Consider the following 22,914-nt stretch of genomic DNA (forward strand, 5'->3'; position numbering starts at 1 on the left):
TGTCTGGCCCAGGAATGATCTCTCCTCCCACCACTCCACTCTTATGGTTCCTGCGCAGCTTGCCCTTTGGCTCTGAGGGTGCTCGTGTGACCTAGGCTTCACCAATCAGCATTTGCCCCTCCACTAGCTAGAGTGACCCAAGTTGGTCCAATGAGAGTCACCCCTAGGATTCTGGGGAGAGAGGAACCTTCTTTCTGATCGGGTTTCCAGCCATATGGAGTGTAAACACCGAGTTGCTGCTAATGGTCATGTTGTTGCCATAGAGAAAGGTATGGCTTAGGATGAAGCCAGCATAAGGGAAAGCAGAACAAGGAGAATGGAAAGATTACCAGCAACTACGAATACCTGGATGCAGCCATCGCTGTGCCTGGACCTCTCAGCTGTGTGCACCAACCATCATTTCTATGCTTCCTTTTTTTTTTTTGGTAAGTCAGTTTCTGCCACTTTCAGCCAAATGCATTCTAACTCACACACAGTAGACCTGAGACAGATCTGGGGTACTCAGAGATTACTACAATAAAATCTGTGAACACTCAGAGGGATGTCTGTCTGTGGGATCAGTCATGGGGTTGGACATTTTTGTATAAGTCAGAAACCCAGCAATCAGAAGAAGGGCCCTCCTCAGGGTCAGACGCCCTACTTCTCATGCAGAACCTAGCTATAATAAACTTCCTACAAATCCCTCAGCTGCATTTTTTTCTCTTCCTTATCTCCAGCTGTCACACTTGCTAGTCCTTCAATATTGAGAACACTGACTTACTTTCATCCTTAAAAATTAGTTTTCTGGTGAAGCCTTCTTATATGTCAGATACTGTGATAATGAGCTTATGTATATAGGAACGTATATAAATACAGGATCTAGATATGAATATACATTAGTGTCTTCATATGCATATATGTATATATCACCTATTTATTTTTTTTAAAGATTTTACTTGTTTATTTATTTTAGAGAGTGTGAGTGGGGGGAGGGGCAGAGGGAGAGAGAATCTCAAGCAGACTCTGCACTGAGCATGGAGCCCAACACTAGGGCTCAATGTGGGGCTCGACCTCACAACCTTGAGATCATGACTTGAGCTTAAACCAAGAGTCCGACGCTTAACTGACTGCGCCACCCAGGCGCCTTTCCTCTCCTATTTAATCTTTACCTTTGAGGACGGTAACTTAAGAGGTAAGAATTGTTATTATTCCTATTTGCATTCTCAAAATGTGGAAACTGAGGCTGAGATGGGTTGATGACTTTGCCTAGGACTTGAACCTGGGCCATCAGATCCCATATCCCACCATTCTAACCATGAAGCCTTCCTCTTCTCTGAGTACCCTTATCTATCCATCTGGTCTCAGCTCACATCTACACTTCAATTAGGTTTAGTCCCGCTGCTGTGTAATTCCCGAGCCCCCGGTTCTTCCTCCTCATAGTTGTCAACAGTATTGCACACCAGACCATGGACCCTGACAAGTGTATCTTGCATCTGCCTTGGGCTCTGCGCTGTCCTCAATGTCTAGCACATCACAGACTTTCAGTGGCCATTTCCATAACTAAAGGAATAATGACTGTTGAACCACAGGTGTTGATTTGAAGGAATTCTTTTCATTCAGGATTAATCTGAAAATTGAATGAGAAGTGACCACTCTAAAATAAGGATCAAGGACTTGGGCTGTGAAGGAGCCAAGGACTGCTGTAGGAAGGAATCAGATACAGTTTGATCCAGTTCCAGAGTCTGAGGAATGGGAATTCCAGGCCTGCTAGCCAGATAAGGAGAGACTGTTGGGCAAGGGGAGTCTTCCATACTCCCAGATCATACCATGTGTATCTGTCCTGCTTACCCCACAACAAAGATTCTCTCTTCACCTGCCTTCTCCAGCAGGCTGTGAGCTTTCAAGAGCAGGAATTCTGTTTTTTGGCTGTTTCCTAGCCCTCAGCCTGGGGTCTGGCACCCTGTGGACCGTTCCTGGATGCTGCTTGGTTAGTTGTTGATGCAATGTTCCCCTCCAAGTCTACCTTCATCACTGTCCCAGGCTGAGGTATGGACAAGGCCCATGCTATACCCTGAGTGGCTGTCTGCCCGCTGTTCAAGGGACCAGCGCACTGGCGTTTCACAAATTCCTCATGCTTCCTTATTATTTCTGGTAATGTTATCTGCTGGCAGATACTGCTCTTCATTACTCAAAGTCTGTGATGATTGGCTTAAATGTATTCCTGTAGGCATTGTAGGCATATCTACTCATTTATTCAGGCATTCATCATTCAGCAAATATTTACTGAACCTGGAAATATATCAAGTACAAGGAGACATGTGGTAGGTTCATGACCGTTGCTGGTGGGGTAAAGGGGTGGATAAAACAAACATGAATCTTGCTCTCAAAGAGCTGAGTTGAAAATACAGGAGCTCCTATTTCTTTTTTATTTTTTTAAGATTTTATTTATTTATTTGACAGAGAGAAATGTAGCGAGAGAGGGAACACAAGCAGGGGGAGTGGGAGAGGGAGAAGCAGGCTCCCCGCTGAGCAGGGAGCCCAATGTGGGGCTCGATCCCAGGACCCTGGGACCATGACCTGAGCTGAAGGCAGATGCCTAACAACTGAGCCACCCAGGTGCCCCAGGAGCTCCTATTTCTTAGGCACCTACTTTGTGCCAGACATGTGTTAAATACTCTTTACCATCGCCATAAAATGTAGGTAATCGATGAAGCAACTAAGGATCTGTATGTTAAAGCTAGTTGCTCAAGATCACATAGCTGGTAAGAAGCAGAGTGGGCGTTCCTTTCCCCATTTCTGAGAAACCAAAGCCTCGTTCTTCCCTCTATGTGGTACTGTCCCCAAAATAAGGACGAGGTAGAAGGTGGGCTGTGACCTTTGGCAGTCAAAGTGCCATAGAAGATCAGGGCAGCTATTTTTAGCCGTGGGACTCCTGACCACTTCTGGAATGTGGAAGCCATCCACGTGGGCGTCTGTAATGCCCAACGCCTAATCTGGATGGGAACTGAAAATTCACTGGAACCTCAGGTACTTGTGAACCCCAATATGAAATCCCAGGTATTTGGAATCAACTTTCCATTTCTATAAGATGGTCCATGTGTGGCACAAACAGCCTTTGGGGTTTTTCCATTTTGCCTTGCTTGGCTCCAAACATCTGTGTAGCTGTGTTCCATACGGAATGGGATTCTGGGAGCAGGCAGAAGTTAATCCTTTTTGCCTGTTTGTTTCAAAGTTAGAAACTGTAACTTTTAAGATTTCCAATGTATGATGTCTAAGGTAGAGATTTTCTTGGGAACAAAGCCCCCTTTGTTCTAGGAGGTCCCCTGTGGTGGGCAGTGCTAGTCAAGACTAGTGAGCCCATCCCTAAGTCTGGGGAGTGACCCAAAGGCAACCTATCTAGCCTGTCTGTGTTCCATTGAGTCTTGTAAAGTGAGACCACATCAGAGCTGTGTGAGAGAATTCCTTTCTTCCTAAAGCTAGATTGAAAAAACTTATCTGAGCTATTTATATGATCCTCAGAAAGATTGTGAGTGTTGGCCAAGACAAGTTTCCTTCACATCAGCTTAGAAGAAAATATGGATTGGGCTTAGTAGAGAGCTACCCACTGGGTGATGGTTTCACACACAGAGTGAGCAACCCTAGCTGGAGAACCTAGACCAGTCCACTTCAGTGGTTTTGTCTTGGCCATGTGAGTAGGACCATAGAGTGTGTGGAGCAGGGTAGGTGTGAGTTGTGGTGGGCTTCCTTTCAAACAGATGGATGTTACCACTGTCAATCATCCTGGGAACCTAACAGGCACCCTGGGAACTATAGTAGGCTCAAGCATCCTTTTCTCCCCTTTAAGGGAGACCTTCACTCGTCAGGTGGCTTCAGTTGATTCCTGACCTGTGGGGGTCTCCTAGGAAGCCATTAAAATCCCTGAGGATTAATTCAGGACCACAGGCTCTGGAAGTAACAAATCTTGGAGCAGATGTGAGTTATCCTCTGTGGAGTATTTCTGTGATTTCCAAGTCTTTAGTAAATTCTCGTTAGAAAAGAAAAAGTAGAAGTTCCACGTCTACTTGTTGGCATCATCCAGGTTTTACATTCTTTCATTTACTAGCTGTGTGCCTGTCAGCTTACTTCACCTCTCTAAGCCTATGATTCTTTATTTGTAAAGTGGGTAACAATGACACCTAATCCATAGTATTACTGCATACTAGCTGAAAATGTTAGAAGTAAATCAGAATCTCACTGCGATTTTGATGTCTCCATGAGTGATTTCCCAGAGGCCAGTTGGCTGTAAACTGAAGAGAATTATCATTAGACATTCAAAGCAACATACTTATACTTTGTAAAAAAAAAAAAAAAAAAACCTTTCCCCAGAGAAGTTCCAATTAGTTGTTGATAGGACAGAGTATTTTCTTTCTTTCTTTTTCTTTTTTTAGCAAGGATTTTGAAAAGCATTAATGCTTCTTAATGAGATCATCATGACAAAGGTGCTATAAAAGAAATGGCGGGGGGGAGGAATGAACCTACAAGGATAACATCACTTTGGTTAAACTTATTTATTATTAAGCATATTTAAAAAGAAAAATGGATAGTAATTGAATTCAATTTATAACACTTAATGGAATCATTTTCATTAAATGGGAAGGAATTCATATTTTGAAACATGCTGTTCATAGGCATCAGTGAGGAGGAAATTCCATTGCTTCGGGAGCCAGAGAAAGCTGAACAGCGGTTCCCCTCAACAAACAAGGAATTGTCCTGGAAGTCTGGTCTTCCTTATCCCACCAGGTCCAATTTTTCAGCTCCTCTGCTAATTGTTTCTACTGGCAGTTTTCAAAGGAATCAACAGGAAGAGTCCTGCAAAGTGAAATTGGGCATTCGGTTATAAAATCTGGTGTGAAGTCATTCTGGTGCACTATTGGGAGAAGGTCAGAACAGCTCATAACTTCGTGAGCTATTAACGAAGCTTAGATTCCAAACACACAGGCGTATTTCTTGACTAAGCACAATGTTACAGGTGATTTTCTGGCTGCTTTCAGTTCTGTGCCTACACTCTTTTTTGTTTTTTGAAAAAAAATGTATTATGCTTTCTACATTTCTCCATCACTTCATTAGCACTCCAAGAAACATCTAAGACATGTGAATTCGTATTTTGAAGAAAGGAAAGTGTATAAAACTGTATATAAATTTAATTTTTGTCTTTGCTTTGCTTTTTGGGTTTTTTAAAATTCAATTTATTTAAACTAAAAAAAAAAAAAAAATCAAAACAATTCACTCATTTCTCCTCCCTTCCCCCCACCTCTGGAAATCACCAATCTGTTCTCCATAACTGTGAGCTTAGTTACAATATATATATGTTTTGTATATATATTTTTTAGACTCCACATATAAGAGAGGTCATGCGGTATTTGTCTTTCTCCGAGTTATTTCACTTGGCATCATACTGTTGAGGTCCATCTATGTTATCGCAAATGGCAAGATTTCATTCTTTGTATTGGCTGAATAATACTCCATTGTATAAATATATGCCATGTCTTCTTTATCCATTCATCCATTGCTGAATACTTAGGTTGTTTCCATATCTTGGCTATTGTAAATAATGCCTCAATGAATATATATCCTTTTGAATTAATGTTTTCATTTTCTTCAGATAAATACCCAGAAGTGGAATTGCTGCATCATATGATAGTTCTGTATTTAATTTTTTCAGGAACCTCCATACTGTTTTCTACAGTGGTGGCACCCATTGACATTCCCACCAACAATGCACAAGAGTTCCCTTTTCTCTACATCCTCACCAACACTTGGTTTTTCTTGTCTCTTTGAGGATAGCCATTTTAACGGTATGAGTTGATATCTCATTATGGTTTTGATTTGCATTTCTCTGACGATTAGTGGTGTTGAGCATCTTTTCATCTACCTGTCGGCTGTCTGTATGTCTTCTTTGTGAATATGTCTATTTAGACCTGCCCAATTTTTAATCAGATTGTTTGTTGTTTCGCTATTGAGTTGTGTGATTTTATATATATATTTTGGATATTAATTAGCACATTATCAGATACATGATTTGCAAATATTTTCTCTCATTTAGTAGGTTGCCTTTTCATTTTGTTGATGGTTTCCTTTGCTGTGCAGAAGCTTTTTAGTTTGATGTAGTCCCCCTTGTTTAGTTTTGTGGTTGTTGACTTTGCTTTTGGTGTCAGTTTCAAAAAAGTTAACACCAACACCTATGTCAAGGAGCTTATCACCTAAGAGTTTTACAGTTTCAGGTCTTATGTTCAAGTCTTTAATCCATTTTGAGTTCATTTTTGTATATGATGTAAGATATTGGTCCAGTTTCATTCTTTTGCATATAGCTGTCCAATTTTCCCAGCACTATTAGTTGAAGAGACTATTCTAGCCTAAGTGTATATTCTTGCCTCTTTTGTCATACATTCATTGATCATATATGCATGGATTTATTTCTGGGCTCTATATTCATTTCATTTCTTGTATGTCTGTTTTTATGCCAATACCCTACTGTTTTAATTACCATATCTTTGTAATATAGTTGGGAATCAGGGAGCATGGTGCCTCCAGGTTTGTTCTTCTCTCTCAAAATTGCTTTGGCTATTCAGGATCTTTTATGATTACATAAATATTTTAGAATTTTTTGTTCTATTTCTGTGAAAAATGCCTTAGGAATTTTGATAGAAATTTCACTGAATCTGTATATTGCTTTAGGTAACATAGACAATTTAACAATATTAATTCTTCCAATTCATCATCATGGAATATCTTTCTATTTGTGTCTTCTTCAATTTCTTTCATTAATGTCTCGTTGTTCTCAATATATGTCTTTTACCTTTTTAGTTAAATTTATTCCTAGGTAATTAAATGTGAGACCAGAAACCATAAAAACCCTAGAAGAGAACACAGGCAGTAACCTCTTTGACATCGGCCATAACAACTTCTTTCTAGATATGTCTCCTGAGGCAAGGGAAACAAAATAAAAAATAAACTATTGGGACTACATCAAAATAAAAACCTTCTGCACAGTGAAGGAAACCATAAACAAAACTACAAGGCAACCCTATGGAAGGGGAGAAGATATTTGCAAATGACATATCTGATAAAGGGTTAGTATTGAAAATATAAAGAACTTATAAAACTCAACACACCCAAAATGAGTAATCCAATTAAAAAATAGGCAGAAAAAAATTTAAAAAATAAAAAATAGGCAGAAGACATGAATACTTTTCCAAAAAAGACATCCAGATGGCCCACAGACACATGAAAAGATGCTCAACATCACTTATCATCAGGGAAATGCAAATCAAAACTACAATGCGATATCATACTCACATCTGTCAGAATGGCTAAAATCAACAACACAAGAAACACAAGGTGTTGACAAGGGTGGAGAAAGGGGAACCCTCCTGCACTGTTGTTGGGAATGCAAACTGATGCAGCCACCCTGGAAAACAGTATGGAGGTTCCTCACTAAGTTAAAAATAGAGCTACCCTACAATCTAGCAATTGCACTACTAAGTATTTACTCAAAGAATGCAAAAATACTAATTCGAAGGGATACATGTACCTTGTTGTTTATACCAGTATTATCTACAATAGCCAAATTATGGAAACAGCCCAAGTGTCCACCAATTGATGAATGGATAAAGAATATGTAATTTATATGTATATAATATATATATATATAATATATATAACTCAACCATAAAAAAAAGATGAAATCCTGCCATTTGCAATGACATGGATAGAGCTAGAGAGTATTATGCTAAGTGAAATAAGTCAGGAAAAGATGAATACCATACTATTTCACTCATGTGGAATTTAAGAAACAAAATAAATAAATTATTTCTGATTTTATTTATAAAAGGAGAGTCCACTCTCTTTTTTTCTTGGTCAATCTACCTAAAGGTTTGTCAATTTTATCTCTTCAAAGAGCCAGCTCTTAGTTTCACTGATCTCTTATATTATCTGTTTAACCCCTGTTTCATTTCTTTCTGCTCCAATATTTATTTCCTTTTTTCTACTAACTTTTGGCTTCATTTGTTCTTATTTTTTTAGTTCCTTGAGGTATAAATTTAGGTTGTTTATTTGAAACTTTTCTTGTTTCTTCTTTTTTTTTTTTTAAGTAGGTTCCACACCCAGCACGGAGCCTCACGCGGGGCTTGAACTCATGACCCTGAGGTCAAGACCTGAACTGATATGAAGAGTCAGACACTTTACCGACTAAGCCACCCAGGGGCCCAAGTCTTTTCTTGTTTCTTGATATAGGCATTTATTGCTATGAACGTCCCTCTCAAAACTGCTTTTGCAGCATCCTGTAATTTTGGAATATTACATTTCCATTTTCATTTATCTCAAGGTATTTTTTTATTTCTCTTTTGATTTCTTCTTTGACTTCTTGGTTCTTCAGTAGCATGTTGCTTAATTTCCTAAGTGCTATACTTTTAATTATTTCTAAATCACAAACAATATGTAAGCCATTTGGAGCTTGAATTCTGGACTCAAACTGCTAAGGTCAAAATCCCAGATCTACCACTTACTATATGACCAGCTCCCTTAAAGTTCTTGAGCCCTCAACTCATTTTTAAGTCTTTTTTTTTTTTTTTTTGTAGTTTTTAATTTTATTATATTATGTTAGTCACCATACAATACATCATTAGTTTTTGGTGTAGTGATCCACGATCCATTGTTTTCGTATACACCCAGTGCTCCATGCAGTACGTGCCCTCCTTAATACCCATCACCGGGCTAACCAATCCCCCCTCCCCCCTCCCCTCCAGAACCCTGTTTGTTTCTCAGGTCCATAGTCTCTCATGGTTCATTTCTCCCTCCAATTCCCCCCCCCCAGTTTTTCCCTTCCTTCTCCTAATGTCCTCCATGCTATTCCTTATGTTCCACAAATAAGTGAAACCATATGATAATTGACTTTCTCTGCTTGACTTATTTCGCTTAGCATAATCTCCTCCAGTCCCATCCATGTTGATGTAAAAGTTGGGTATTCATCTTTTCTGATGGCTGAGTAATATTCCATTGTATATATGGACCACATCTTCTTTATCCATTCATCTGTTGAAGGGCATCTCGGCTCTTTCCACAGTTTGGCTATCGCAGACATTGCTGCTATGAACATTGGGGTGCATATGGCCCTTCTTTTCACTACATCTGTGTCTTTGGGGTAAATACCCAGTAGTGCAATTGCTGGGTCATAGGGTAGCTCTATTTTTAAATTTTTGAGGCACCTCCACACTGTTTTCCAAAGTGGCTGTACCAACTTGCATTCCCACCAACAGTGTAAGAGGGTTCCCCTTTCTCCACAACCTCTCCAACATTTCTTGTTTCTTTCCCTGTCCATTTTGGCCATTCTAACTGGTGTAAGGTGGTATCTCAGTGTGGTTTTGATTTGGATTTCCCTGATGGCTAATGATGATGAACATTTTTTCATGTGTCTGTTAGCCATTTGTATGTCTTCTTCAGAGAAGTGTCTGTTCATCTCTTCTGCCCACTTTTTGACTTGATTATTTGTTTTTTGGGTGTTGAGTTTGAGAAGTTCTTTATAGATTTTGGATACCAGCCCTTTATCTGTAGTGTCATTTGCAAATATCTTCTCCCATTCTGTGGGTTGCCTCTTTGTTTTGTTGACTGTTTCCTTTGCTGTGCAGAAGCTTTTTATCTTGATGAAGTCCCAAAAGTTCATTTTTGCTTTTGTTTCACTAGCTTTTGGAGATGTATCTTGAAAGAAGTTGCTGTGGCCGATGTCAAAGAGGTTACTGCCTATGTTCTCCTCTAGGATTTTGATGGATTCCTGTCTCACATTGAGGTCTTTCATCCACTTTGAGTTTATCTTTGTGAGTGGTGTTAGAGAATGGTCGAGTTTCATTCTTCTGCATGTGGCTGTCCAATTTTCCCAGCACCGTTTATTGAAGAGACTTTTTTCCATTGCATGTTTTTTCCTGCTTTGTCAAAGATTATTTGACCATAGAGTTGAGGGTCCATATCTGGGTTCTCTATTCTGTTCCATTGGTCTGTATGTCTGTTTTTGTGCCAGTACCATGCTATCTTGGTGATCACTGATTTGTAATATAGCTTGAAATCGGGCAACGTGATGCCCCCAGCTTTGTTTTTCTTTTTCAACATCTCCTTGGCGATTCGGGGTCTTTTCTGATTCCATACAAATTTTAGGATTGTTTGTTCCAGCATTTTGAAAAATGTCATTGGAATTTTGATCGGGATGGCATTGAAGGTATAGATTGCTCTGGGTAGCATAGACATTTTAACAATGTTTATTCTTCTGATCCATGAGCATGGAATATTTTTCCAACTTTTTGTGTCTTCTTCAATTTCTTTCATGAGTGTTTTGTAGTTCCTAGAGTATAGATCCTTTACCTCTTTGGTTAGGTTTATTCCGAGGTATCTTATGGTTTTTGGTGCTATTGTAAATGGAATCGTTTCTTTAATTTCTCTTTCTACAGTTGCGTTGTTAGTGTATAAGAAAGCAACTGATTTCTGTGCATTGATTTTGTATCCTGCCACATTACTGAATTGCTGGATGAGTTCTAGTAATTTGGGGGTGGAGTCTTTTGGGTTTACCACATAAAATATCATGTCATCTGCGAAAAGAGAGAGTTTGACTTCTTCTTTGCCAATTTGAATACCTTTTATTTCTTTTTGTTGTCTGATTGCTGTTGCTAGGACTTCTAGTACTATGTTGAACAACAGTGGTGAGAGTGGACACCCTTGACGTGTTCCTGATCTTAAGGGAAAGGCTCTCAGCTTTTCCCCATTGAGGATGATATTTGCTGTGGGTTTTTCATAGATGGATTTTATGAGCTTGAAGAATGTTCCCTCTATCCTTATACTCTGGAGAGTTTTAATCAGGAAAGGATGTTGTATTTTGTCAAATGCTTTTTCTGCATCAATTGAGAGGACCATATGGTTCTTCTCCCTCCTCTTATTAATGTGTTCCATCACACTGATTGATTTGCGAATGTTGAGCCACCCTTGCATTCCAGAGATAAATCCCACTTGGTCGTGGTGCAGGATCCTTTTAATGTATTGTTGGATCCTATTAGCTAGGATTTTGTTCAGGATTTTGGAATCCATATTCATCAGGGATATCAGTCTGAAATTCTCCTTTTTGATGGGGTCTTTGCCTGGTTTGGGGATTAAGGTAATGCTGGCCTCATAGAATGAGTTTGGAAGTTTTTCTTCTGTTTCTATTTTTTGAAACAGCTTCAGTAGAATAGGTATTATTTCTTCTTTGAATGTTTGGTAGAATTCCCCAGGGAATCCATCAGGCCCTGGACTCTTGTTTTTTGGGAGGTTTTTGATCACTGCTTCAATCTCGTTATTGGTTATTGGCCTATTCAGGTTGTCAATTTCTTCCTGTTTCAGTCTTGGCAGCTTATAGGTTTCCCGGAAGGCCTCCATTTCATCCAGATTGCTCAGTTTATTGGCATATAGTTGTTGATAATAATTTCTAATAATTGTTTCTATTTCCTTGGTGTTAGTCGTGATCTCTCCCCTTTCATTCATAATTTTATTAATTTGGGTCCTTTCTCTCTTCTTTTGGATAAGTCTGGCCAGTGGTTTATCGATCTTATTAATTCTTTCAAAGAACCAACTTCTAGTTTCGTTGATCTGATCTACTGTGTTTCTGGTTTCTAATTCATTGATTTCTGCTCTAATTTTAATTATTTCTCTTCTAATGCATGGCTTAGGTGTCGTTTGTTGCTTTTTCTCTAGTTCTTTAAGGTGTAGAGTTAGTTGGTGAATTCGGGATTTTTCTATTTTTTTGAGTGAGGCTTGGATGGCTATGTATTTCCCCCTTAGGACCGCCTTTGCAGTATCCCATAGGTTTTGGACCGATGTGTTTTCGTTCTCATTGATTTCCATGAATTGTTTAAGTTCTTCTTTGATTTCTTGGTTGACCCAAACACTCTTGAGCAGAGTGGTCTTTAGCTTCCAAGTGTTTGAATTTCTGCCAAATTTTTTCTTGTGATTGAGTTCCAGTTTTAGAGCATTGTGGTCTGAGAATATGCAGGGAATAATCTCAATCTTTTGGTATCGGTTGAGACCTGATTTGTGACCCAGTATATGGTCTATTCTGGAGAAAGTTCCACGTGCGCTCGAGAAGAATGAGTATTCTGTTGTTTTAGGGTGGAACGTTCTGTAAATATCTATGAGGTCCATCTGGTCCAATGTATCATTCAAAGCTCTTGTTTCCTTGTTGATTTTCTGCTTAGATGATCTGTCCATTGCTGAGAGTGGAGTATTGAGGTCTCCTACAATTAACGTTTGTTATCAATATGACTCTTTATTTTGGTTAACAGTTGGCTTATGTATATGGCTGCTCCCATGTTGGGGGCATAGATATTTACAATTGTTAGATCTTCTTGTTGGATAGACCCTTTAAGAATGATATAGTGTCCTTCTGTGTCTCTTATTACAGACTTTAGTTTAAAATCTAATTTGTCTGATATAAGAATTGCTACCCCAGCTTTCTTTTGAGGTCCACTGGCATGGAAGATGGATCTCCATTCCTTCACTTTCAGTCTGGATGTATCTTTAGGTTCAAAATGAGTCTCTTATAGACAGCATATGGATGAGTCCTGTCTTTTTATCCAATCTGCAACCCTGTGCCGTTTTATGGGAGCGTTTAGGCCATTCACGTTGAGAGTGATTATTGAAAGATATGAATTAATTGTCATCATGTTGCCTGTGAAGATGTTGTTTTTATAGATTGTCCCTGTAAATTTCTGTTGTAGATCACTCTTGGGGTCTTTCTCCTTTTATAGAACCCCCCTTAATATTTCTTGCAGGGCCAGCTTAGTAGTCACATATTCTTTCAACTTCTGCCGGTCGTGGAAGCTCTGCATCTCTCCATCCATTCTAAATGACAGTCTTGCCAGATAAAGTATTCTTGGCTGCATGTTCTTCTCATTTAGTACTCTGAATATGTCTTGCCAGGCCTTTCTGGCTTGCCAGGTCTCTGTGGATAGGTCTGACGTTATTCTGATGTTCCTCCCTCTGTACGTAAGGAATCTCTTCCCCCTAACTGCTCTTAAGATGGTTTCCTTGGTTCTAAGATTTGCAAGTTTTACTATTACATGCCGGGGTGTTGGCCTGTTTTCCTTGATCTTAGGAGGGGTCCTCTCTGCCTCTAGGACTCGAATGTTTGTTTCATTCCCCAGATTAGGGAAGTTCTCAGCTACGATTTGCTCAAATACATCTTCTAGCCCTCTCTCTCTCTCCACTCCCTCCGGGATTCCAATGATTCTGACATTGGAACGCCTCATGGTGTCACTTATTTCTCTGATTCTATTTTCATGGATTCTGAGTTGTTTTTCCCTGGCCTCCTCTTTTCCCTTTTTATCTATTATACTGTCTTCCAGATTGCTTATTCTCTCTTCTGTCTCAGTTACCCTAGCTGTTACATTATCTAGATTGGATTGGATCTCATTGATAGCATTTTTAAGTTCTGCCAATTCACCTTTTATTTCTGCCCTTAGAGACTCTATGTTGCCATTAATTGATTTCTCCATTCTAGCCATTGTCTTCACAATTGCTAGCCTGAATTCCATCTCCGACATCTTGGTTATATCTGCATCCATTTGTAAATCTGCAGCATAAGTCATAATCTCTGAGTCTTTTCTGTTTTGGGGGCTCCTCCTCCTAGTCATTCTGTTGATGGGTGTTCGAGGGAATGTATAGAGTCGAAATTATTGACCAGAACCCAAGCAAGATGCACCTGTTTTCTAGGGACCTTAGGGTTGCTGGCCTCTTGTTTTCCCAGCCTGTCTTCTGTGGGAGGGGCCTGCCGCACTGTTAACTCAGGCAGCCCTGTTCGGGCGGAGTTGCCCTGCACCCCTGTGGCGGGTGATGGGCTCAGTGGGAATCAGTCTTTGGGGCTTTTGTTCTCTGGCGCCTTTCCCTGGCGGCTTTCCGCGTCTCTTCCGCGAGTCAGAGCAGAAGAGACCGTTTCCAACCCTCTGCCTCAGAGCAGAGAGACCGCAGTCTGTTCTTCAGTGAGCTCTCCAGGCCACACTGTCTCCATTTCTGCTATAAACTGCAGCGTCCTGGGTTGTGCGCCCCTCCGCAGCGCTCCCAGTCCTGCCTCCAGGTCGGGGCACATCTCTGCCCTTTGTGCTTCTAAAACCACCAGCTGCTCCCTGTTCGTGCGCACGCGCGACTCCGCCACTTGGCGTCCTGTCCAGGGGACTGCAGTTCGCGTGCGCATGACTCCGCCGCTCCCGGGTTTCCACCCCCGGGGGTTGCAGTTCACCGGCTCGACCCCGGCGCACCGGTTTGCGTCTTGGAGGCTGCAGTTCGCGTGCGCGCGACCATCGCTCCGGTTTCTGTCCAGGGGGCTGCGGTTCCTGTGCACGCGACCCCGCTGGTCTGGTTTTCCACCCTGGGGGCTGCCCTAAAGTCCTTTCCCGACGCTACCGGTCTGCGAGTCTGTGCCCGTCCGCAGCGCGCGAGGCTGTCACTCACCGGCGGTGTAGGATCCCCACGTCCAGGCTCCCTCCCGCCGCCGTTTATCCTCCGAAATCTGCCCGCAGAATCACGGCTCTCCGCTTCGTACCTCAAAACCAACTGCCTGCGATATTCTGTTTGTAGAGATCCAGATCTTCTTACATCTCAGGCTGGTTTCGCGGGTGCTCAGAGTGGTCTGGTAGTTATCCAGCTCAATTCCAGGGACCAGTTGAAATAGGGTCCCCTACTCCTCCGCCATCTTTCCCCTCCCCCACCCTCATTTTTAAGTCTTTAAAATGGGAATAAGAAAACTTATCTTATGGCTTAAAGTGAGGACTTAGTGAAATAACATGTAAAGTGCCTAGCACAATTCACAAAAATCATTGGTATTATTTTCTTTGTTTTTATTATTATACTTGGAATGACAGAAACCTAATTCAAATTAGTTTTCAAAACCAATAATGATAGCATATACTGGGTACACACCATTCAGTAGGATAAGCATTTCATCTTAATTGTTTTATTTAATTAAAAGGACTTTTCAAAATTACATTAGTGAGAAACCTAGGTTTGGTTTGGATCCAGGTAAGGCCAGACCCAGGCGTTCGAATGAGGTCCTCAGAAATCTGTCTCTCTCTACCTCTTAATTCTCTCTTCTCTCTTAGCTTTGGTCACAGCCAGATTCTCTCCATGAGAGAGCCGGATACTATGAGCAGTTCCACGTGTTCATTCATTCAGCTCCTCTAGCCCACTGCTTCCAGCAACAGTTTTTGTTTAGAAAGATTTGGGTCAGTGTCCCTCCCTGACCAATAACCTTGATGAACCTTCTGATTAACCTGAGCTGGGTCAGTGTGTAATCTTTCTACTCTCATTTCCGAAAAGCAGGGAGACCGTCACAGGCAACAGAAGTCAAAACTCAGTGGACAACATCTTCAGATGTGGTAGGAGACAGGAAAAACCCCCAAACCCAAAGGTAGCAGAACTGGAGTGAAATCAACAATGGTGCAACAGGAAGGAAGGGGGATTCTGAAATGTCCTGCATGCTGCAAACCCACCAAATGGCCAAACACAAGAGAGGGTTGCATCCTGAGTGAGAACTGCTGTGAGCAGATTTGAGAGCAAAGAATAAAATGAGGGAGCTGAGAAAGGGAGAAGCACTTGTACACTGCAAATTACATCTCTATAAATGGAATGGCCTGCAAGCAACGTCATCTCTGGATCGATTTAAGCACCCAGATTGTGTACTTCAATACATCCCCAGGGTTTCTTAGAGAAATGGCTGATTCTAGGTCTGGGGCTGGGAGGAGGCAGGGTGAGCTTGAGATAGCTTGTTTGTCAGAAAGCAAGGAAACGATCCGAGATTAATAGATTTGCGTCAAAATGACATAGAAGGTGGTCTGAAGGGGCCCCCGGTGGCCATAGTTGGGAAAATTTGGACATCAAAAAGAATAGTGCTTATAGACAAAATGTATTTCATGTTTAAATTCATGACTTCATAAAGATACCCAAAAAAGAGAACACCAGAGAAGCATCATTTGAGATGGCCATTAAACAACTCCTTACTTTTTGATTTGTAATTAAAAGAAAAATGAAATATTTGGTCGGCCTTTCCAGTAGGAAACAACTGTATGACAGAATAACCAACTAGCCCATTGATAAAGAGCTCTACTTTACAAAGGAATGCCAGTTAATAAATGTAGAAGGAATGACAAAAGTGGAAAACATCATTTTGCAAAACCTGAAACCTAATGGCAGTACGGATTTAAGCAAGATTTCTGTGTTAGGCGAGTGTTTGATGGAGGACAAGACATTGCATAGGGCCAGAGCAACGCTATACTGATTCCTTTCTAATTGCGTATCAGTTATTTATTGCCAAGTAACAAACCATTCAAAAAGTCTAGTGGCTAAAAGCAGTAATCGTTTATGATTCTTCATTCCTCTGTGGGTTAACTTGGCTGGGCTCTGTGTTCAGCTGGTGACTCACCTGGCACTGATTAATCTCCGAGGACCTCACTCACATGTCTGGCAGTCAACAGGGATGGCTGGATAGCTGAGGCCCTTCTCTACAGACTTTCCCAGGATGACGTAGGCTGGCTTTCTCACATGTCTGGGACCTCAGCTGGAACAGTTGGGGCACTCTCCATGAGGGGTCTCATGTTCCAGTAGGCTAGTCTGAGCTTCTTTACAAGACAGTCTCTAGGTTTCAGCCGCAGAGCAGGGACACCCATGGGTGCATATTTTCTAGGCCTCCGCTTGCACCATGTTCACTAGTATCCAGTTCATCAGAGAAAGTCACATAGCCATGCCCAGATTCAAAGGGTGGAGAAATGGAATCAATCTCTAACTAGCAATCCAGTATAACTTTCTGCAGTGAGGGAAGTGTTCCATATCTGTGCTGTCCAAATGATAGCCACCAGCCACATGTGGCTATCGAGCAGTTCCAATGTGGCTGATGCAACTGAGGAATTTAATTTTCAATTTTAATGAATTTAAGCGTAAATTTAAATAGCCATGTCTCCATACTGGAGGGTGCAGTTCTTGATACGGAATCACCTAGGGTATATTTTAGCCAAAAAGCCTTAGCATGAATCCATCGTTCCTTTAGATCTAACTTCATGTTCAAAAGAGACAGAGGGGTATAGGAATCAGTTACATGGTACGACAAGGAAGCAACCAGATACATCTAGAAGGTGAGACATTCCACAGGAAAACTGGCTCTGTGTCTTCAACAAGCCAATGTCATAAAAAAAGGATCACAACAGATTGAAGAGACATAAGGGATATAAAAATCAGATAATATTTCTTGATAGGATCCCTGCATAGGACCAAACAGTTGTAAGAAGTTTTTTTAGCTTAATTGGGGAAATTAGAATATGGTTTAGCTATTCAATGACATAAGAAAATGTACTGAAATGGAAAGATAAAGATCACTCATTAAAAAAATGTTAATTTTTAGAACAGTATGTAGAGTATAATCTCATGTTGGCAAAGAAAAATACATTCAAATAGGTGTGTGTATAAATGCAAATATATATACAAACATACTATCCAGAAGCACCTGCACTAAGATGTAAGACATGGTAATTCTGGGTGATGGGAAGGTGAAATTTTGTTTACTTGTTTGCCTGAGTTTATGAATTTTTTTTTGTAAATATAAAATGTGCTGCCCCTAGAGTAATAAAGGGGTTATTTTTAAAAAAGGTAAAGACACTACTAAGTGCCTAGGAGGTACCAAGATAAGCAGCCATTGTACAACGTGTGTGCGTGTGTGTGTGTGTGCGTGCGCACGCGTGCGCTGAGGAAATGCTTCATCATGATAACATTGCAAATATTTCCTGCAGACGCGGGAAGACTCTAGGGCTCTGCAGCTGCTGGAAATGGCTTAGCTAATCTCAAGGATCTGGTAAATGGATCACTTCCTCCTGGCACCACAGAAACTTGAGCCATCAAGTTAGATTAGACATTCAGCATATCCCATTGACTAGCATGTTCTAGAGTGTTCTAGTATGAATCATTCATGTGGGCTTCTAATTATGTTGCTTGGTTTCCCTCAGAAATAACAGCCCCAGGGACCAAATGCCGTGTAACAGAGAAAGTGAATAAACTGATGCAGGGCCTGCCAGGCGTCAAACAAATAGGAATCTACCACAGGAAGAGTGCTCCATCCATAATTAATGACACTATTTTAAAGTTTTACCAGAAATTGATAATACTGTGCTTTCTTTTAATGTGATTTTCCCTTTAGTGATAGCTACATATTTTAAAGGAGGTCTAATATTAGATATACATTAAACTTTTCTTATTGAAAATGTAATTGCTGAATAGAAAAATCTATTTATAAGTGTCTCATTGTCACCTTTTATGCAATTATTCACTCCGGGTGTTCAACGTAGAAGTTTCAAGAGCATGATGTTTTTCACAGAAAGCATATTCAGGACTACTAAGTAAAAAGTGAATTGATGGCTGCCGATTTTTTTCTTTTACAACTTTTTACATAATTGTCAAATTGTCACTGCCATAATAAAAATCTAGATCGACACTAGTTTGTTTTGGAATTACATGACTATCTTTTAAAATAAACATGTATTATCATTTCTGAGTTACAAGCGCATTTGGGTAGCTAAATCTTTCTAGCAGTCAACTGAATAATTAAATAGCAAGGCAAGAGCTTTTATTATCCCCCAAATCTGCACTTGAACACTTGCGATGGAACAAATGGATACATTTCTCTTTGGGACCCATTAAGGAGAAAGGAGAATTTTAAAACTCTTATAGTCTAGCAAACAGCAGTTGTTCAAGTGTTGAGTTCTATCAAATAAAATTTAGCAAAATCAAATTCTCTTCCCATTTGTATACTTTATGTCTTTGTTGAAATTACTTATTCTGAGACACAATAGGCTGTCACCCCTGTCCCCTAAATTTCCAAAGCATTAAGTCATTGCTCTACCGTCTAACTTCCCTTAGTGCCATATGCATTTTCCTTTAAATTTGGGAGTAAACACAAGCTTTAACAAGTTCACAGAATCATCTCCTTTTCTACAGAGCGTCCTACTGCCAGCATTGCTATCAAGTCCCTGAGAACGCTAGTGTTTCATTATAGTTAATTTGCAAATGATACACAATATGATGCCTTGGTTATAGATAAAGAATGATGATGATTTTGTAGGATTTTGCCCTTCACCTTTCTAGTTACACAGAGCCCTCTCAAATTGCTAGTCCAGGGATCTATCCACAATGTTTATTGAGCATGGTTGTTTCCATATTATTTCATCTAAATGAGGAGAGTGAAGGATATCACAGGAGGAGAAATGCAAAGCCTTCGGAGCTGGAAAGTATAAGTTGCATATATTCATTTTTTTATATATAAAGAGTGCTTGCAATATGCTAAGCATCATGCTAGGTGTTAGGGATACGTGGGTGAACAATATAGGCTCTCATGTACTTTACACCCTACTGGGAGTAGCAGATATTAAAAATGTAATTAATCAATTAATGAACTATAATCAGGAGAAGTGGTATGAAGGAGAAAACAGATACAACAGGGCACTGACCTTTAGGGTTTAGGGATTGGAGCCTGGGTAAAGGGAAATCAGAAAAAGCTTAACTAAATGCCATTCAAAATGAAGGAAGGAGGAGGAGTTAGTTACTAAGTGAAGAAGAGAAAAGTATTACAGACAAGAGGAACTAGCACATGCAAAGGCCCTGAGGTAGAAGGGCATGACAAATTTCACAAACACAATTCAACTGGGTAAATGTGAAGATCTCATTAGCTTTATTAAATAATTCATGAGTTGGGTGGCATCCCATCTAGCAGGCAGAGAGATGCTCAGAGGAGTTGTATGAAATGGGCAGTGTTTATAGGCAGGAGGGTGAGACAAGGAAGTTATTAGCAAAAGAAAAAAAAAAGATTGCTTCAGGCAAAGTCACCTTCCCTTAAGGGGAAGGGCAGGGGGTCTTATTAGGTGGATTACCTCATCTTTGTCAGGGATGAGAGGGCCCATGTGATACCTTACTGCATTGGTTCTGACCAGAAGATTCCTGACTAAATGGTTAAGACTACATTTATGGGGGAGGTTGAAACTATGATTAGGTTAGGGATTAAGCCCCTATTTGGTGATCTGGCCTAGCATAAATGAGTCCATTTGGGGCCTGTGGTGTGTGTGGTTTGTTGTTATTGTTTTTAACAGGTTTAAGGATCAAAAGAAGACAAACAGGGCCAACATACAGAGAACAAAGGGAGAATGGCGTGGTATGGCCGGAAGGGGCAGAGGCCAGGGAGATGATACAGATCACACAAAAAACATCAAGTAGATTTGATTACCTGGGTTAAAGTTGGGTAAAAAGGAAAGATTGTGCCAAATAGTTTGGCTTTAATATAATAAGCAACAGTGCCCCACTTGAGCAAGAGGGAAATAAAAAAACTTTCTGTTCCTGGTGTTGGAACAGTAGTGCATGGCCAAGGGGGCATCAGTGTGGAACTAGAGACAGGGCTTCCAGCTCAGAGGATGCACAGAGCTCTGCCCAAGGGGCTCGGGAGGGAAAAAGGAAGTGTGGAGCTGAGATTGAGTAGGGAGGTAAGAACCCATCCGCTGTGATGAGAGAGTAGATGAGAAGAGTGAGAGAGAGCTGGAAATAAGGCTGAGAATATGAGCCTCTTGCCAATGGCATTGACTCACCGCTCCCTGATGGCAGAGTGTGAGCACGTGTTCCAGCTCCTTGGGGCATGTTCTGCCCTGTCCCCCAGGGGTCACCCATCTTTTATCAGCTTCCTTTCCTTCTCCATCTCACTTACCAGGTCCCTTACTTCCTGAAAATATATCCCAGATAAACCATTTGGTCTTACATTCCTGGTTCAGGAAACAAAAACTTAAGGCAGTATGAGTGGAGAGAAGAAAATGAAACACACGCACACACACACGCGCACACACACACACACACGTTTTCAGTTTCAAAGCTTTAGCAGAGTGAAATCTTGGGATGCAGCTCTGGATGTCATTTCCACACACATGATTCCCAGCACAAGAGGCTGAGTTTCTTAAAAAGAAACAGGAGTTTCAGACATGGTTGGAGGATATTGGAGATAAACTTACGGTGGCAGAGGGTGCTGTTATAACTAGGAGTGATGAAGAAGTTTGGCTTTGTGGTCTTTATCACAGAAAGCTTTAAGAATGGCTCCTCAGAAATTTGGAAGAGAATTGACACCCTTGAGAAGATTGTGTAAGTACGGCACACGTGATATATGAAAAACTTGTGGGTTTGTGTGTAGTTTTTTTGGTCATTAGTTTGTGGAGTAATATGTTACTTCAGTAAGAGGTCATGCAATTTACTTAACACAATAGTTTAAAAAAAAAAGACTCTAATTAGTGTGTACTGTATAAGATTCTTTTGAGGATACTTCTACATGTTATTTCCAAAGTTTTTTTCCCCAAAGTATTGGCTTAGAAATTAAGCCAATAAGAAAAACGCTACATGTAATACTGCCTTAGACTCATCTAGCCCATTGTTTTTCCAAATATTTCACAACTATTTGCATCACTTTAATCACTTACCAAATATTACTTAGGAAATGCATTATTATCCTCATTGTCTGGAGGAGGAAATTGACACAGAGAAATGTGACTCACCTAGTTACTAGTTACTTTCACAATTAATGATGAAGCTGAGACCACAACCCAGAGCGCTTCACTTCTGGCATTTCTGTAGTTTGAATTTAATTAGAAATTAATATAATTTAATAGGCTTTTGCTGTGGTTGGATATTTGATGATGAATTATAAAGGAAGTGTTCCTGGAGCAAACATTTTGAAATGAAAGGGCAAATTAACATGGGCATGTTAACTGAATGAAAGAGCACGGGAGCTATGTAGAAAATGTAGTACAATATGTCTGTATTATAGATTTGTCTTTTCTTATATTTCCCATGGTCCAGTAATAGGGAAAGGTCCCACAAAGTGAAGGACTTACCTAAGCACAGGATCAAGAGTTCAGTGGGAGACACCATTCTAAACAATTTGGTCTAATGGAGTTCATGCTTATTTTTAAAGATCTTATTGTCAGTGAATTCACGTGACTTCGCTCCTTGTTAAGTTACAGATAGAGACTGCACCAGGTGGGGTCGTCACACAAAGGAAACTTTATTTGCAGCAAAAAAGGGAGATCAAGGAGGATAATTCCAAAAGCTGGGACTCCCAGAGCAGGGGTGAGTGGGTCCCTTTTATTATGGGGTAGGGTGAATATAAAGAAAGGGGAGGTTTATCATTGCCCGGAGATGTGGGCATAAGGTTGCGTGCATGTGCATAGGAAATATCCTATACATGCATCATACGTTATGTTAATGAGATGAGGTTTGTGCTCCCCCTTGGGCAGAGATTTTAACATTACAATGAGGTGGAGGTAACTGTCTGACACTCCATGGTCCATCTCTCAGGTTGGAGTCAGTGGTCAAGCTCAAACTGGTCTAGGCTGGCTGGAGCTCTTCCCATGATTTGCCTCTAGAAGATAAGGTTAGGGGCGCCTGGGTGGCTCAGTGGGTCAAGCATCCGACTCTTGGTTTCAGCTCAGGTCATGTTCTCAGGCTTGTGGGATCAAACCCTGTGTCAGGCCCCATGCTCGGTGGGGAGTCTCCTTGAGATTCTCTCTCTTTCTCCCTCTGCCCCTCCCCCTGCTTGTGTGCATGCTCTCTCTGTCTCTCAAATAAATAAATCATTCAAAATAAATAAACAAATAAATAAAATAAAAGGTTAACATTCCTGTGAAGGAGAAGGGGGTTGGTCAGTGGGGGTCTTGCTAGTGACATTATTAGACCTAAATTAGTCAATCTGAAAACAGTATTTTCCAGGTTTTTTTTCCTCTTTCTCATCTTTTGTTGGACAGAGGAGGTTTTTACTTGGGCTCTTGAACCATCAGACATGATCTTGGGCAAGGAATTTTCACACTGTCAGCCTCAGTTTTCCCATCT

General features: G+C 40.6%; 1 long non-coding RNA gene across 1 annotated transcript; it reads right to left on the minus strand.

The window, feature by feature from the left end:
* Nucleotides 1-4,507: 4,507 nt before the first annotated feature.
* Nucleotides 4,508-21,109, minus strand: LOC118541860 (uncharacterized). The gene is made up of 3 exons (XR_004920297.2): nt 21,048-21,109; nt 20,634-20,764; nt 4,508-4,827 (listed from the first exon to the last, which is right to left on the minus strand). It is a non-coding gene; the product is annotated as an uncharacterized LOC118541860 (long non-coding RNA).
* Nucleotides 21,110-22,914: the final 1,805 nt, after the last annotated feature.

The sequence above is a fragment of the Halichoerus grypus genome, chromosome 1, assembly GCF_964656455.1.
Source record: "Halichoerus grypus chromosome 1, mHalGry1.hap1.1, whole genome shotgun sequence".
Taxonomy (NCBI): domain Eukaryota; kingdom Metazoa; phylum Chordata; class Mammalia; order Carnivora; family Phocidae; genus Halichoerus; species Halichoerus grypus.